Source organism: Salmo salar, chromosome 13 (assembly GCF_965601325.2).
Source record: "Salmo salar chromosome 13, fSalSal1, whole genome shotgun sequence".
In the NCBI taxonomy this organism is placed as follows: Eukaryota; Metazoa; Chordata; class Actinopteri; order Salmoniformes; family Salmonidae; genus Salmo; species Salmo salar.
Window position 1 is genome coordinate 32,225,379 of NC_138303.1, and position 16,671 is coordinate 32,242,049.

General features: G+C 44.9%; 1 long non-coding RNA gene across 1 annotated transcript; it reads right to left on the minus strand.

Annotated features, from left to right (window-relative positions):
• Window positions 1-475: 475 nt before the first annotated feature.
• On the minus strand, window positions 476-2,333 carry LOC145859996 (uncharacterized). Its single transcript, XR_014379932.1, has 2 exons — window positions 1,663-2,333; window positions 476-1,357 (listed from the first exon to the last, which is right to left on the minus strand). It is a non-coding gene; the product is annotated as an uncharacterized LOC145859996 (long non-coding RNA).
• Window positions 2,334-16,671: the final 14,338 nt, after the last annotated feature.

Here is a 16,671-nt window from a genome sequence, read left to right on the forward strand (position 1 = left end):
TTTTGTCCATTAAAATAACATAAAATCAGAAATACAGTGTGGACATCGTTAATGTTGTAAATTACTTTTTTATGGAATATCTACATAGACGTACAGAGGCCCATTATCAGCAACCATCACTCCTGTGTTCCAACGGCACGTTGTGTTAGCTAATCCAAGTTGATCACTTTAAAAGGCTAATTGATCATTAGAAAATCATTTTGCAATTATGTTAGCACAGCTGAAAGCTGATGTCCTGTTTAAAGAAGCAATAAAACTGGCCTTCTTTAGACTAGTTGAGTATCTGGAGCATCAGCATTTGTGGGTTCGATTACAGGCTCAAAATGGCCAGAAACAAAGTCCTTTCATCTGAAACTCAGTCCATTCTTGTTCTGAGAAATGAAGGCTATTCCAAGCGATAAACTGCCAAGAAACTGAAGATCTCGTACAACGCTGTAACGTCCATCGTTCAAGGTAGACCAAGGCGCAGAGTGAGTTGAGTTCATCATCTTTTATTTTAAAGGTGAACCAGCAAAAAACAATAAACAACACAACGAACGAAAAGCTTCGTAGTGCAAAATACATGCAACCAAACAAAGACAAGATCCCACAACTAACTGTGGGAAAATGGGCTGCCTAAGTATGATTCCCAATCAGAGACAACGATAGACAGCTGCCTCTGATTGGAAACCATACTAGGCCAATCAAAGGAAAAAACAACAGAATTACAACACATAGAATGCCCACCCCATGGCACACCCTGACCTAACCAAACAGAGAAAAACTGGCTCTCTCAGGTCAGGGCGTGACAAACGCTGTGTACTACTCAATGTAATTTATTTATAAAGCCCTTCTTACATCAGCTGATGTCACAAAATGCTGTACAGAAACCCAGCCTAAAACCCCAAACATCAAGCAATGCAGGTGTAGAAGCACGATGTCTAGGAAAAACTCCCTAGAAAGGCCAGAACCTAGGAAGAAACCTAGAGAGGAATCAGGCAACGAGGGATGGCCAGTCCTCTTCTGGCTGTGCCGGGTGGAGATTTGAACATCTTGGCTATTTTATGTTATAATGTTCATAGATGACCAGCAGTGTCAAATAATAATCATCACAGTGGTTGTTGATGGTGCAACAGGTCAGCATCTCAGGAGTAAATGTCAGTTGGCTTTTCATAGCCGATCATTCAGAGTATCTCTACCGCTCCCGCTGTCTCTAGAGAATTGAAAATAGCAGGTCTGGGAAAGGTAGCAACAGGTCAGGGTTCCATAGCCGCAGGCAGAACAGTTGAAACTGGAGCAGCAGCACGACCAGGTGGACTGGGGACAGCAAGGAGTCATCAGGCCAGGTAGTCCTGAGGTATGGTCCAAGGGCTCAGGTCTTCCGAGAGAGAGGAAGAAAAAAGAGAGAAAGAAAAAAGAGAGCGAATTAGAGTGAGCATACTTAAATTAACACAGGTCACCAGATAAGACAGGAGAAATACTCCAGATATAAGACTGACCCTAGCCCCCCGACACACATCTGCAGCACAAATTATGGAGGCTGAAACAGGAGGGGTCGGGAGACACTGTGGCCCCGTCCGACGATACGCCCGGACAGGGCCAAACAGGCAGGATATAACCCCACCCACTTTGCCAAGCACAGCCCCCACACCACTAGAGGGATATATTCAACCACCAACTTACCATCCTGAGACAAGTCCGGGTATAGCCCACAAAGATCTCCCCCACGGCACAACCCATTGGGGGGGGTCGCCAACCCGGACAGGAAGCTCACGTCAGTGACTCAAACCACTCAAGTGACGCACCCCTCCTAGGGACGGCATGGAAGAACACCAGTAAGCCAGTGACTCAGCCCCTGAAATAGGATTAGAGGCAGAGAATCCCAGTGGAGAAAGGGGAGCCGGCCAGGCAGAGACAGCAAGGGCGGTTCGTTGCTCCAGTGCCTTTCCGTTCACCTTCACACTCCTGGGCCAGACTACACTCAATCATAGGACCTACTGAAGAGATGAGTCTTCAATAAAGACTTAAAGGTTGAGACCGAGTCTGCGTATCTTACATGGATAGGCTGACCATTCCATAACAATGGAGCTCTATAGGAGAAAGCCCTTCCTTCAGCTGTTTGCTTAGAAATTCTAGGGACAGTAAGGAGGCCTGTGTCTTGTGACCATAGCGTATGTGTAGGTATGTACGGCAGGACCAAATCGGAAAGATAGGTAGGAGCAAGCCCATGTAATGCTTTGTAGGTTAGCAGTAAAACCTTGACATCAGCCCTTGCCTTAACAGGAAGCCAGTGTAGGGAGGCTAGCACTGGAGTAATATGATCAAATGTTTTGGTTCTAGTCAAGATTCTAGCAGCCGTGTTTAGCACTAAGTAAAGTTTATTTAGTGCTTTATCCGGGTATTCGGAAAGTAGGGCATTGCAGTAGTCTAACCTAGAAGTAACAAAAGCATGGATTAATTTTTCTGCATCATTTTTGGACAGAAAGTTTCTGATTTTTGCAATGTTACATAGATGGAAAAAAGCGGTCCTTCAAACAGTCTTGATATGTTTGTCAAAAGAGAGATCAGGGTCCAGAATAACGCCGAGGTCCTTCACAGTTTTATTTGAGACGACTATACAACCATCAAGATTAATTGTCATATTCAACAGAAGATCTCCTTGTTTCTTGGAACCTATTACAAGCATCTCTGTTTTCTCCGAGTTTAAAAGTTTTAATTCTGAGAGGAATGGGGGAATCGATATTGTCCGATAGGTTTTTATATTTTCTGGGTCAAGGTTTGGCTTTTTCAAAAGAGGCTTTATTACTGCCACTTTTAGTGAGTTTGGTACACATCCGGTGGATAGAGAGCCGTTTATTATGTTCAACATAGGAGGGCCAAGCACAGGAAGCAGCTTTTTAAATAGTTTAGTTGGAATAGGGTCCAGTATGCAGCTTGAAGGTTTAGAGGCCATGATTATTTTCATCAATATGTCGAGAGACATAGTACTAAAAAACTTGAGTGTCTCCCTTGATCCTAGGTCCTGGCAGAGTTGTGCAGACTCAGGACAACTGAGCTTTGGAGGAATACGCAGCTTTAAAGAGGAGTCTGTAATTTGCTTTCTAATGATCATGATCTTTTCCTCAAAGAAGTTCATGCATTTATCACTGCTGAAGTGAAAGCCATCCTCTCTTGGGGAATGCTGCTTTTTAGTTAGCTTTGCGACAGTATCAAAAAGAAATGTTGGATTGTTCTTATTTTCCTCAATTAAGTTGGAAAAATAGGATGATCGAGCAGCAGTGAGGGCTCTTCGATACTGCACGGTACTGTCTTTCCAAGCTAGTCGGAAGACTTCCAGTTTGGTGTAGCACCATTTCCGTTCCAATTTTCTGGAAGCTTGCTTCAGAGCTCGGGTATTTTCTGTATACCAGGGAGCTAGTTTCTTATGACAAATTACTTTTGTTTTTAGGGATGCGACTGCATCTAGGGTATTGCACAAGGTTAAATTGAGTTCCTCAGTTAGGTGGTTAATTGATTTTTGTACTCTGACGTCCTTGGGTAGGTGGAGGGAGTCTGGAAGGGCCTCTAGGAATCTTTGGGTTGTCCGAGAATTTATAGCACGACTTTTGATGATCCTTGGTTGGGGTCTGAGCAGATTATTTGTTGCGATTGCAAATGTAATAAAATGGTGGTCCGGTTTCTTTTTATTGGCCAGTCTGAGATATGGCTTTTTCTTTGCAACTCTGCCTAAATGGCCAGCATCCCGGAGTCGCCTCTTCATTGTTGACGTTGAGACTGGTGTTTTGCGGGTACTATTTAATGAAGGTGCCAGGTGAGGACCTGTGAGGCGTCTGTTTTTCAAACTAGACACTAATGTACTTGTCCTCTTGCTCAGTTATGCACCGGGGCCTCCCACTCCTCTTTCTATTCTGGTTAGAGCCAGTTTACGCTGTTCTGTGAAGGGAGTAGTACACAGCGTTGTACCAGATCTTCAGTTTCTTGGCAATTTCTCGCATGGAATAGCCTTCATTTCTCAGAACAAGAATAGACTGACGAGTTTCAGAAGAAAGGACTTTGTTTCTGGCCATTTTGAGCCTGTAATCGAACCCACAAATGCTGATGCTCTGATTGGGTGGACAACATGCCAGTTCATGCTGCGAGAGCTCTGATAGGTTGGAGGACATCCTCCGAAAGTTGTCATAATTAAGGCTGTTGCGGTGACCGTATTATCGCCTGTTACAGGTTTAGATTTTTCCATTTATGTTTTGAGGTTGAACTTTAGCATGTATAGCTCGTTAGTGAGTAGGGCGCACCGATTGGTGTCACCTCGTTAGTGGGAAGATGTTTTACCTGTACTGGCTCAGGTGTTATTTAAGAGCAGCTGGCCCAGTGCTCAAGTTGTCTTGAGAGATGTGGAGGGTCAACACCTTTAGTTGGCGCTTCCTATTTGAGTTCAATAAAAAAAATATTTGATTTGGCTCTACCTTTTTGGTTTGCTTCCTGTCTTTAAGTTTGGTGTGGGCGTTTCTTTTGCTTTCCTCTTTGGCAAATTTAGTGGCTGCTCATAATTGGTGTCTTTAGGTTCCAGTTGTTGTTGCTAGTTAACTTTCAGTGGACACCCACATGAGTGTCTTTCAGAACCCACCCGTTTCGTTTTGGTTGTTGGTCAGTGACTCTTTGTTAGTTCCCCCTTCTGTTTGAGAGACAGGGGGGGGGGGGGGGGGGGGGGGGTTGCTGGAGAATGTAACACCGGCAGTCATGACTCATGACCGCAGTAAAATTGTACATGGCCGTTGAGTCATGGTAATCTCCTTTATTGCACTCTGGGCATGCATTATATGTAGCCTACCCAATTCTAACGATCATCAGGTCGCTAATGGCCTGGGACTCAGGGCTCTATTGTCCCTCTAACATCAATGCAAAAGCATTCGAAAATCACATCAAACACTTTCCAAAACAGTATGTGCTTTTAAAACTCATCTCATTGTGATTAATCAATTTGAAGACAGAAGTTCAACAATATAGGTTGAAACTGAATGGAAAACATGGTCGTTGTGGATGTTGTTTCAAAGCCTAACACAACGAAATGGACAGCGCTTTCTAAGGCGATGATTAATTCAAAACACTATGCTTATGCGTATTAGTTTAAGCATAAGCATAGGCCTATATGAGTCCAAGCGAGACAAAAAATACAGAATAAAAATAATGATTGTCCCGCATTTTACACATGCCAGAATAACATTCATGAGTCTAGTACAACAACATTTTCCCCCTCATAATGAATTATAGACTGACACATTACCTATATGTAACAGTGTAGGTTCCGTCCCTCTCTTCGCCCCAACCTGGGCTCGAACCAGGGACCCTTGCACACATCAACAACTGACACCCCACGAAGCATCGTTACCCATCGCGCCACAAAAGCCGCGGCCCTTGCAACGCAAGGGGCAACCCTACTTCAAGTCTCAGAGCGAGTGACGTCACCGATTGAAACGCTATTAGCGCGCACCACCGCTAACTAACTAGCCATTTCACATCGGTTACACTCACCCCCCCCTTTGACCTCCTCCTTTTTCCGCAGCAACCAATGATCCGGGTCACGGCACCAATGTAACAGTGTAGGTTCCGTCCCTCTCTTCGCCCCAACCTGGGCTCGAACCAGGGACCCTTGCACACATCAACAACTGACACCCCACGAAGCATCGTTACCCATCGCGCCACAAAAGCCGCGGCCCTTGCAACGCAAGGGGCAACCCTACTTCAAGTCTCAGAGCGAGTGACGTCACCGATTGAAACGCTATTAGCGCGCACCACCGCTAACTAACTAGCCATTTCACATCGGTTACATATAGCTACAGAATATTTCACCACCGTGAGTTTACATATCCTTCATTCCTTTCTCCAGCGCGCAGAGAGTGGCTGTCAACAGTTTAAATTAATAGGCTAGGGTTTCGTTGTGAAAACATGTTACTATCGATGTTCCCGAACAGATTTCACTTGGTTTCCCAAATTAAGCACTGGGGTAGCTACAGGAACAGGGTTGGAGTGCCCATGGCATACAGATTTTTTGGCGGAATATCACCTGTGGCACAGCGAAATTACCGTGTTACTACAGACCTTGGTTCGATCCCGGGCTGTATCACAACCGGCCGTGATCGGGAGTCCCATAGGGCAGCGCACAATTGGCCTAGCGTCGTCCGGGTTAGGGGAGGGTTTGACCGGGGTAGGCAGTCATTGTAAGAATGTGTTCTTAATTAACTGACTAAATAAAGGTTCAATTTAAAAAAAATACCAGCGGAAAAGTGGGCTCCATTCGCTATTCACCTGTTCTTGCCCATTTGATGATGGGCCATTCTAAATCGAAACTTATTTCACATATTAGTAAAAACAAGATTAAATTGAGAATAGTCTGACCAGTGGAAATATGATCAATTGATGAGAGAACAGCGTGTGCAGCCTGAGGCAAGGAACAGAGCGCTATTTTTTGTTGTTGGGACTTTCACAAATCAAGAGCCTATTGTCGCATCATGCAGCCCATATATCTTGTGATTTCTAAGACATTCTAAGGTTTGTATCATTCACAACTAAAGTTGCCAAATAACTCTAAATCTAGCATATATGACCTGTTTCAACGTAGCCACTTCATATGCGCCCACCCTCACTCGGGAATGGGAAAAATATCCATTATATTTTATTAAGCTAAATTCAAATATATTATTCTTACGATAACGTCATAAAATAATGGCACGGGACGTATAAGCATATCTTGTGTACAAGTCTACAGCCTATGGCATGATGCATAGCCAGATAACATACAGTAGCATAACTCATATTCTGTTCTTCTGAAATACATTTTCTTAATATAATAATGTTCCTGTAGACATGTGATGGTGTAAATTCAATTGATTTGTTATAGTTCTTTAAATGTAGATGTTCCAAACGTGTGCATCAGAGGCTTGTATGCTGCTTGTACGAGTGGAGCCTGTAGATACTAAACATGTTTATTTTAATTAGTCTTAGTCATAGTTACTGTGGAAGTTTATGGAAGGGGGTGAGAAGCATGAGCCTCCTAGGTTTTGTATTGAAGTCAGTGTACCCAGAGGAGAACAGACAATAGCTGTCCTCCAACTACACCATGGTGCTACGCTACAGAGTGCTGCTGAGGCTACTGTACACCTTCATTGCATAACTGTGTTTTAATCAATTATTTGGTGACTTGTGAATATATTTAGTATAGTTTTATCTATACTGTACACAAATAAATGCAACTTGCAACATTTTAAAAGATTTTACTGAGTTACGGTTCATATAAGAAAACAGTCAACTGAAATAAATAAATGAGGCCCTAATCTATAGATTTCACATGACTAGGAATAAAAATATGCATCTGTTGGTCACAGATACCTTTTAAAAAAGAGGAGCGTGGTTCAGAAAACCAGTCAGTATCTGGAGTGACCACTATTTGCTTCATGCAGCGCGACTCATCTCCTTCTCATAGAGTTGATCAGGCTGTTGATTGTGGCCAGTGGAATGTTGTCCCACTCATCTTCAATGGCTGTGCGAAGTTTCTGGATATTGGCGGGAACTGGAACAGATCCTTGCGGCATGGGGCCGTGCATTATCATGCTGAAACATGAGGTGATGGCGGTGGATGAATGGCACGACAATGGGCCTCAGGATCTCGTCAAGGTATCTCTGTGCATTCAAATTGACATCGATAAAATGTAATTGTGTTCGTTGTCTGTAGTTTATGCATGCCCATACCATAACCCCACGTCCACCACCTGGCACTCTGTTCACAATGTTGGCATCAGCAAACGGCTCGCACAAACAACGCCATACACGTGGTCTGCGGTTGTGAGGCGGGTTGGACGTACTGCCACGTCTGGTTGGACATACTGCACATTTTAGAGTGGCCTTTTATTGTCCCCTTGCCTGTGTAATGATCATGCTGTTTAATCAGCTTCTTGATATGCCACACCTGTCAGGTGGATGGATTATCTTGGCAAAGGATAAATGTTCACTAATATTTATCTGGGATCTTTCATTTCAGCTCATGAAAAATGGGACCAACACTTTACATGTTGCGTTTATATTTTTGTTCAGGATAAAAAGGATCACTTTTTTAATGTTTCACTTTCTTTCTTCTGAAATTCACTGAGGAGGATAGTCTTCCCTTCCTCCTCTGGGGAGCCCGGCAGAAATCCTGACCCCCCCCCCCTCAATCTACACACAATAGCCCATAGTGACAATGCAAAATGTATTAAAAATACAGAACTGAAATATCACATTTACATAATTATTCAGACCCTTTACTCAGTACTTCATTGAAGCACCTTTGGCAGCGATTACAGCCTCGAGTCTTCTTAGGTATGAAGCTACAAAATTGGCACACCTGTATTTGGGGAGTTTCTCCCATTATTCTCTGCAGATCCTCACAGGCTCGGTCAGGTTGGATGGGGAGCGTCGCTACACAGCCATTTTCAGGTCTCTCCAGAGATGTTCGTGCTCTGGCTAGGTCACTCAAGGACATTCAGAGACGTGTCCCAAGCCACTCCTGCGTTGTCTTGGCTATGTGCTTAGGGTCATTGTCCTGTTGGAAGGTGAACCTTCACCCCACTCTGAGGTCCTGAGCTCTTTGGAGGTTTTCAAGGATCTCTCTGTACTTTGCTCCGTTCATCTTTCCCTCGATCATGACTAGTCTCCCAGTCCCTACAGTTGAAAAACATCCCCACAGCATGATGCTGCCACCACCATGTTTCACCGTAGGGATGGTGCCAGGTTTCCTCCAGACGTGATGCTTAGCATTCAGGCCAAAGGGTTCAATCTTGGTTTCATCAGACCAGAGAATCTCATTTCTCATGGTCTGAGAGTCCTTCAGGTGCGTTTTGGCAAACTCCAAGCGGGCTGTCATGTGCCTTTTACTGAGGAGTGGCCACTGTACCATTAAGGCCTGATTGGTGGAATGCCTTAGAGATGGTTGTCCTTTTGGAAGATTCTGTCAGAGTGACCATAGGGTTCTTGGTCACCTCCCTAACCAAGGCCCTTCTCCCCCGATTACTCAGTTTGTCCAGGCAGCCAGCTCTAGGAAGTGTCTTGGTGGTTCCAAACGTCTTCCGTTTAAGAATGATGGAGGCCACTGTGTTCTTGGGGACATTCAATGCTGGAAACATTTTTTGATACCCTTCCCCAGATCTGTGCCTCGACACAATCCTGTCTTGGAGCTCTACGGCCAATTCCTTCAACCTCATTGCTTGGTTTTGACAGTGCTCTGACATGCACTGTCAACTGTGGGACCTTATATGGACAGGTGTGTGCCTCTCCAAATCATGTCCAATCAATTTAATTTACCGCAGGTGGACTCCAATCAAGTTGTAGAAGCAACTCAAGGATGATCAATGGAAACAGGATGGACCTGAGCTCAATTTCAAGTCTCATAGCAAAGAGTCTGAATACTTATGTAAATAAGGTATTTCAGTCTTTTATTTCAATAAATTAGCAACATTTTCCTAAACTGTTTTTGCTTTTTCATTATGGGGTATTGTGTGTAGATTGATGTGGATTTTTCTTAATTTAATCCATTTTAGAATAAGGCTGTAACATAAAATGTGGAAAAAGTCATGGGGTCTGAATACTTTCCGAATGCACTGTATCATGAACCGGCTCATAGCCCATAACAAAAAGGGAGACAATGTGGAGATCAAGGAATAACAAAAATATATTTATTAATTAACTAAAGTAAATTATAAACAAGTAACAATGGGGTGTGTGTGTGTAGTCAGTAGTGTAAGTGAGTGGTTGCGTGTATAGATGTGATAATGAGGGGTGTTGAGAGGTGCAAAACAAAACAGCCACAACACAGCCACAACCAAAATCCAACCGTTTGTCTGCGTGGAGAGTCTCTCCAATGAATAGGGGAAAGGTGTATTTATCCCCAGGACACACCCGAGCCCAGGTGTGTCGCATTTAGCTGATGACCCTCCGGGCTCCGCCCACTGACATCCTATTAAGGAAAACAAGAACAAAGAGAAAAAATTCGGAAGACAGAGTGGGAGAGTTGTCACAACTGTATATACAGATTTTTACACAAACCGGTTTTCTATTTCTTTGCCATCAAATCTTGATATCTAGCTTCATGCAACATTATTTAGGTATACTCTTGCCTTGGATGGTGTGTGTGATAGCAAGTAACACCAGCAACATGAATTATTTGTGGCCAACTGCATATTAAAAATGGAGTTTACAGGATGCAGTGTAGTAGTAACTTTGAGCCCAGGGACATATACCTTTTTTTGCAGTGACAATGGGGTGAGTAAAGTGGCAATCAAATGTACAGATGAAAGGTGGCATGTAGATTTAAGGCTTTTTGTCTTTGGTCGTTCAAAGGAAGCAGCTGCCGACTGCACAGAGCCTGGGCCTATTCATGTGGTGGTGGGGCACAGACACTTTAAAGGAAGAGAGAGGTGTGTGTATACTTGCGTGCGTATACGTGCGTGTGTGTGTGTGCGGCAGATTCAGGACTTTGAAAATCAGACAATTCTAAGGATTGGAAGGAATGTAATTTAATGTATCATACACCACAGCCAGAATATTGAGTCTAGTACTGTGGCTAAAATAACCACGTATTTAACAATGACATCATGCATCCCCTCATGGTTCAAGAATAGTGTGAATCCAAATGTTTGAAAAACAACCAAGGATAAGCCCATAGAATATGAAAAACCCTTTCCATTGTTGAGATTAAAATGTGTCCCAGTCTTCTGTATCGTGCTGCCTGCAGCTTGAGCCTCCATGCCAAGCACAACAGTTGGCATTTGCATCCGAGGCAAATCTGTCTCTGTCCACAGAGAAAGTCTGGTATACTTCCTGTGCAATTATGGGTGTGGAACTGTGGATAGTGTATAGGGCTTCACATATAGGCCGACAGAGGGAAGACTAAGCAGACATACAATTATCTGAAAACATGGTACAATGAGCATAATGTATATTTAATCTTTTGAGTAGTAATTAAAGTTGACTGTAAATGAGGTTGGACAGTACTATAATAAAATGGGTTGGAGGGTGTATAACCCACAATCTAAGATTTACTTATCAATAAATACATCGATCAGATAATGATTTTGTGCAGAGACACATTTTCAACTCTTTCTTGTAGAATAGGTTAGTATTGGTCTCGCAAACCAAGAGATCCAGGTTCGGTTAGTACTAAATAGTTATGTTAACTTCAATGTCGAAGAGATCCAAAAGTAATATATGCCTAGCTAACTTTCCAGCCTTCAAAGACTACACTTACATTTTCCTATGCAAATAGCTTTGCATTAGTTGAGCGGATGCTGTGCTGGGTTAGGAGACAAGGGTGCTCTGTACCACCCTGTCCCTGCCCCAGTAAAAACCAAACCAAGATGCAAAGCAACCTTCCACAGGGCCCTTAGTCAACACTCACCCTCCATTAGGGCTCAAACATAGGATATCAACAGATAACGACAAATTCTAGGTCCGTTTCTGTGCCATGGGTCTTGCACTAACTAAGCACATGGGTCTTGCACTGACACCAGGGTTGGGAAATAACTGATTACAGGAATTTCACCCTGGCTCTGCCACGGCATATAGTCGTTAATATATCCACAACATTACGTTTTTATCATAAAAATCACAATGATCCAAACCACAAGCTAGAACTCTCACATTTTAATTTCACTGGTAGAATCTGGAAGTTTCGCCTCCCTGTGTATTTGTCTGCTCAGTGAACCACAAGGTCCGGTATTCATAGCGAATGCTGATATGCCCGCTAGGTAGAGGGGACGTGCTCACAAACTTGAATGATGGCGTTGTTTACTTCGAACGACCACCACATAGGTGCGCATACCTGCCAACGCCCCGCGCAGAGGTGAAATGTGTGATAAAGAATAGAAAATAGTGGAATCAAAGAATGGAAAAAAATGAGCAAAATTTGTGGTAGAGTCGGGTGAAGGAGGTCGAGGTGTCAAGGATCAGGGCTGTGCATCGGATCTCCTATGTGGAGGTGGTGAAGAAAGTCGAAGGGGCAAGAGCCAACAGTGTTGAAAATAATGGCAGTGGATGCATTGCAACCAGTTGCTAGTGTTTTAAGTCAATGGGTAATCTGGATGCACTCATTGTAAAGAAGGTGGATTTTGTGGCATTTATTGCCACAGTGATTAATTGTACAGCACAAGTGTCTAAGAAGTCAAAGAAGCTGGATATCACTATCGTATCCAAGATGGCGTAGCAGTCGGACATGTGCTTGTTTTGTCCCGTGTTAATTAGTCTGTAAATAGTGTGTTTTCGTATATATTTTAATCTCACTTTCCATCTACAAACTAAACATACTTTCCTGCAACCCGCCTCACCCAATGTGGTACGGATCTGCTATTTTTTCATACCTTATAACTGGAACCTCCATCAGAAGCTAGCCAGCAAACTAGCTATTAGCTACTGGTCATTGTTTGCCCCTGCTAGCGGTCTTCACCTTTTAGCTCGGACACTAGCCAGCTTTAGCTCAGACAATTACCTGCCAGTCTGCACAGCGCGATATCAACCCAGAGCATATCGGACTGCTTTTCTCTACCACATCACCGGATTCCTGCTGCAAGCTCTGGACCATTACACCGGATCATCGCAGCTAGCTAGCTGCAACCGAGTGGCTACTGTTGGCTAACGCCTCTGTCCCGAAGCAAGCACCAGTTAGCCTTGAGCTAGCCTTGAGGTTGACCCATCTCCCGGCCAGCCGACCGAGTATACCAGCTAATTCTTGGGCTATTGGCCTGGACCCTTTATTGTCAACATGGAGCCCCGCCGATCCATCACGACTGGTCTGCCGATGTAATCATCCGATGTGGTTTCAACAGGCTTTTCCGTTGCGATGTCGCCAAAGACCCATTTGCTAGCCCCGGCCCGCTAGCTTTCTGAACACTGTGTCTCCCATTCGCCTAGTGTAATAGCAACTACCGAACGGCTCCCTGACTCACCTATTACTGCTCATTGGACCCTATGATCACTCGGCTACACAGCTGATGCCTGCTGGTCTGTTCATTAACACTGTACCTCATTTTGTTTATCTGTCGGTCCCAGCCTCAAACTCAGGTCCTGTGTGTACCTAACTGACCCTCTCTGCCCATTCATCGCCATTTACCCGTTGTCTTAGCTCTCCCGACCAACACCCGTGATTGCTTTATCCCAATCTCTAATGTTAATATGCCTTGTCTACTGCTGTTTCAGTTAGTTATTATTGTTTTATTTCACTGTAGAGTCCCCAGTCCCGATCAACATGCCTTAGATAGCTCTTTTGTCCCACCCCCCACGCATGCGGAGACCTCACCTGGCCTAACTGGTGCCTCCAGAGACGCAACCTCATCGTCACTCAATGCCTAGGTTTACCTCCACTGTACCCACATCCTACCATACCCTTGTCTGTACATTATGCCATGAATCTATTCTATCACGCCCAGAAATCTGCTACTTTTATTCTCTGTTCCCAACGCACTAGAAGACCAGTTCTTATAGCCTTTAGCCGTACCCTTATCCTATTCCTCCTCTGTTCCTCTGGTGATGGAGAGGTTAACTCAGGCCCTGTAGCCCCTAGTCCTACACTTATTCCCCAGGTGCTCTCATTTGTTGACTTCTGTAACCGTAAAAGCCTTGGTTCCATGCATGTTAACATCAGAAGCCTCCTCCCTAAGTTTGTTTTATTCACTGCTTTAGCACACTCCGCCAACCCTGATGTCCTAGCCTTGTCTGAATCCTGGCTTAGGAAGGCCACCAGAAATTTCCATCCCCAACTACATCCTTTTCCGTCAAGATAGAACTGCCAAAGGGGGCGGAGTTAGCCTGCAGAGTTCTGTCTTACTATCCCCAAACAGTTTAAGGTTCTACTTTTAAAAATCCACCTTTCCAGAAATAAGTCTCTCACTGTTGCTGCTTGTTATAGACCCCCCCTCAGCCCCTAGCTGTGCCCTGGACACCATATGTGAATTGATTGCCGCCCATCCATCTTCAGAGTTCGTACTGTTAGGTGACCTAAACTGGGATATGCTTAACACCCCGGCTGTCCTACAATCTAAGCTAGATGCCCTCAATCTCACGCCAAGGAACCTACCTGGTACAACTCTAAATCCGTAAAAATGGGCACCCTCATAGATATCATCCTGACCAACTTTCCCTCCAAATACACCTCTGCTGTCTTCAACCAGGATCTCAGCGATCACTGCCTCATTGCCTGCGTCCGTAATCGGTCCGTGGTCAAACGACCACCCCTCATCACTGTCAAACGCTCCGTAAAATACTTCAGCGAGCAGGCCTTTCTATTCGACCTGGCCCAGTATCCTGGAAGGATATTGACCTCATCCCGTCAGTAGAGGATGCCTGGTTGTTCTTTAAAAGTGATTTTTCTCACCATCTCAAATAAGCATGCCCCATTAAAAAAAATGTAGAACTAAGAACAGATATAGCTCCTGGTTCACTCCTGACTTACATTTACATTTAAGTCATTTAGCAGACGCTCTTATCCAGAGCGACTTACAAATTGGTGCATTCACCTTATGATATCCAGTGGAACAACCACTTTACAATAGTGCATCTAAATCTTTTAAGGGGGGGGGGGGGGGGGGGGTTAGAAGGATTACTTTATCCTATCCAAGGTATTACTTAAAGAGGTGGGGTTTCAGGTGTCTCCGGAAGGTGGTGATTGACTCCGCTGTCCTGGCGTCGTGAGGGAGCTTGTTCCACCATTGGGGTGCCAGAGCAGCGAACAGTTTGGACTGGGCTGAGCGGGAACCGTGCTTCCTCAGAGGTAGGGGGGCCAGCAGGCCAGAGGTGGATGAACGCAGTGCCCTTGTTTGGGTGTAGGGCCTGATCAGAGCCTGAAGGTATGGAGGTGCCGTTCCCCTCACAGCTCCGTAGGCAAGCACCATGGTCTTGTAGCGGATGCGAGCTTCAACTGGAAGCCAGTAGAGAGAGCGGAGGAGCGGGGTGACGTGAGAGAACTTGGGAAGGTTGAACACCAGACGGGCTGCGGCGTTCTGGATGAGTTGTAGGGGTTTAATGGCACAGGCAGGGAGCCCAGCCAACAGCGAGTTGCAGTAATCCAGACGGGAGATGACAAGTGCCTGGATTAGGACCTGCGCCGCTTCCTGTGTGAGGCAGGGTCGTACTCTGCGAATGTTGTAGAGCATGAACCTACAGGATCGGGTCACCGCCTTGATGTTAGTGGAGAACGACAGGGTGTTGTCCAGGTTCACGCCAAGGTTCTTAGCACTCTGGGAGGTGGACACAAGGGAGTTGTCAACCGTGATGGCGAGATCATGGAACGGGCAGTCCTTCCCCGGGAGGAAGAGCAGCTCCGTCTTGCCGAGGTTCAGCTTGAGCTGGTGATCCGTCATCCACACTGATATGTCTGACAGACATGCAGAGATGCGATTCGCCGCCTGGTTATCAGAAGGGGGAAAGGAGAAGATTAATTGTGTGTCGTCTGCATAGCAATGATAGGAGAGACCATGTGAGGATATGACAGAGCCAAGTGACTTGGTGTATAGCGAGAATAGGAGAGGGCCTAGAACAGAGCCCTGGGGGACACCAGTGGTGAGAGTGCGTGGTGCGGAGACAGATTCTCGCCACGCCACCTGGTAGGAGCGACCTGTCAGGTAGGACGCAATCCAAGCGTGGGCCGCGCCGGAGATGCCCAACTCGGAGAGGGTGGAGAGGAGGATCTGATGGTTCACAGTATCAAAGGCAGCAGATAGGTCTAGAAGGATGAGAGCAGAGGAGAGAGAGTTAGCTTTAGCAGTGCGGAGAGCCTCCATGACACAGAGAAGAGCAGTCTCAGTTGAATGCCCAGTCTTGAAACCTGACTGATTAGGATCAAGAAGGTCATTCTGAGAGAGATAGCAGGAGAGCTGGCCAAGGACGGCACGTTCAAGACTTGACTGCCCTTGACCAGCACAAAACATCCTGTGGCATACTGCATTAGCATCGAATAGCCCCGCAATATGCAACTTTTCAGGGAAGTCAGGAACCAATATACACAGTCAGTTAGGAAAGCAAAGACTAGCTTTTTCAAACAGAAATTTGCATCCTGTAGCACTAATTCCAAAAAGTTTTGGGACACTGTACAGTCCATGGAGAATAAGAGCACCTCCTCCCAGCTGCCCACTGCACTGAGGCTAGGAAACACTGCCACCACCGATAAATCTACGATAATCGAGAATTTCAATAAGAATTTTTCTACGGCCGGCCATGCTTTCCACCTGGCTACCCCTACCCCAGCCAACAGCTCTGCGGTGAGATCTCTATACAAAAAAACTGTCCAACCGCTAGAGCCAGGATTCTTACAGTGTTAAAGTTCAGTGTCTAATTTAACTGATTAATGCTTAATATATGCTATAACGACAACTTACACTGTCATAAATGCTAGGACAGAAAAGTAATGTTTTACGTCACACAATTTTGGACAAATCCATCAAGACACCAACCATGAGAAAGGGTTAAACAGGTTTTAAATCAACTGCTGAATTTTATTGAACATAGCTTTTAATGTAATGACATGAGAAAAAAATCTGATTATTATAAATGACAAGCTGTAACAAGTTGTCCAGTGTAGGAAATCCTCACTGGTACACTAGTTTATAGAAAGACCCACACAAGTTATAATTTGTACTTCCAAGTTTCAGACAACATTCAGCAGCAGCATCTAGACAATAC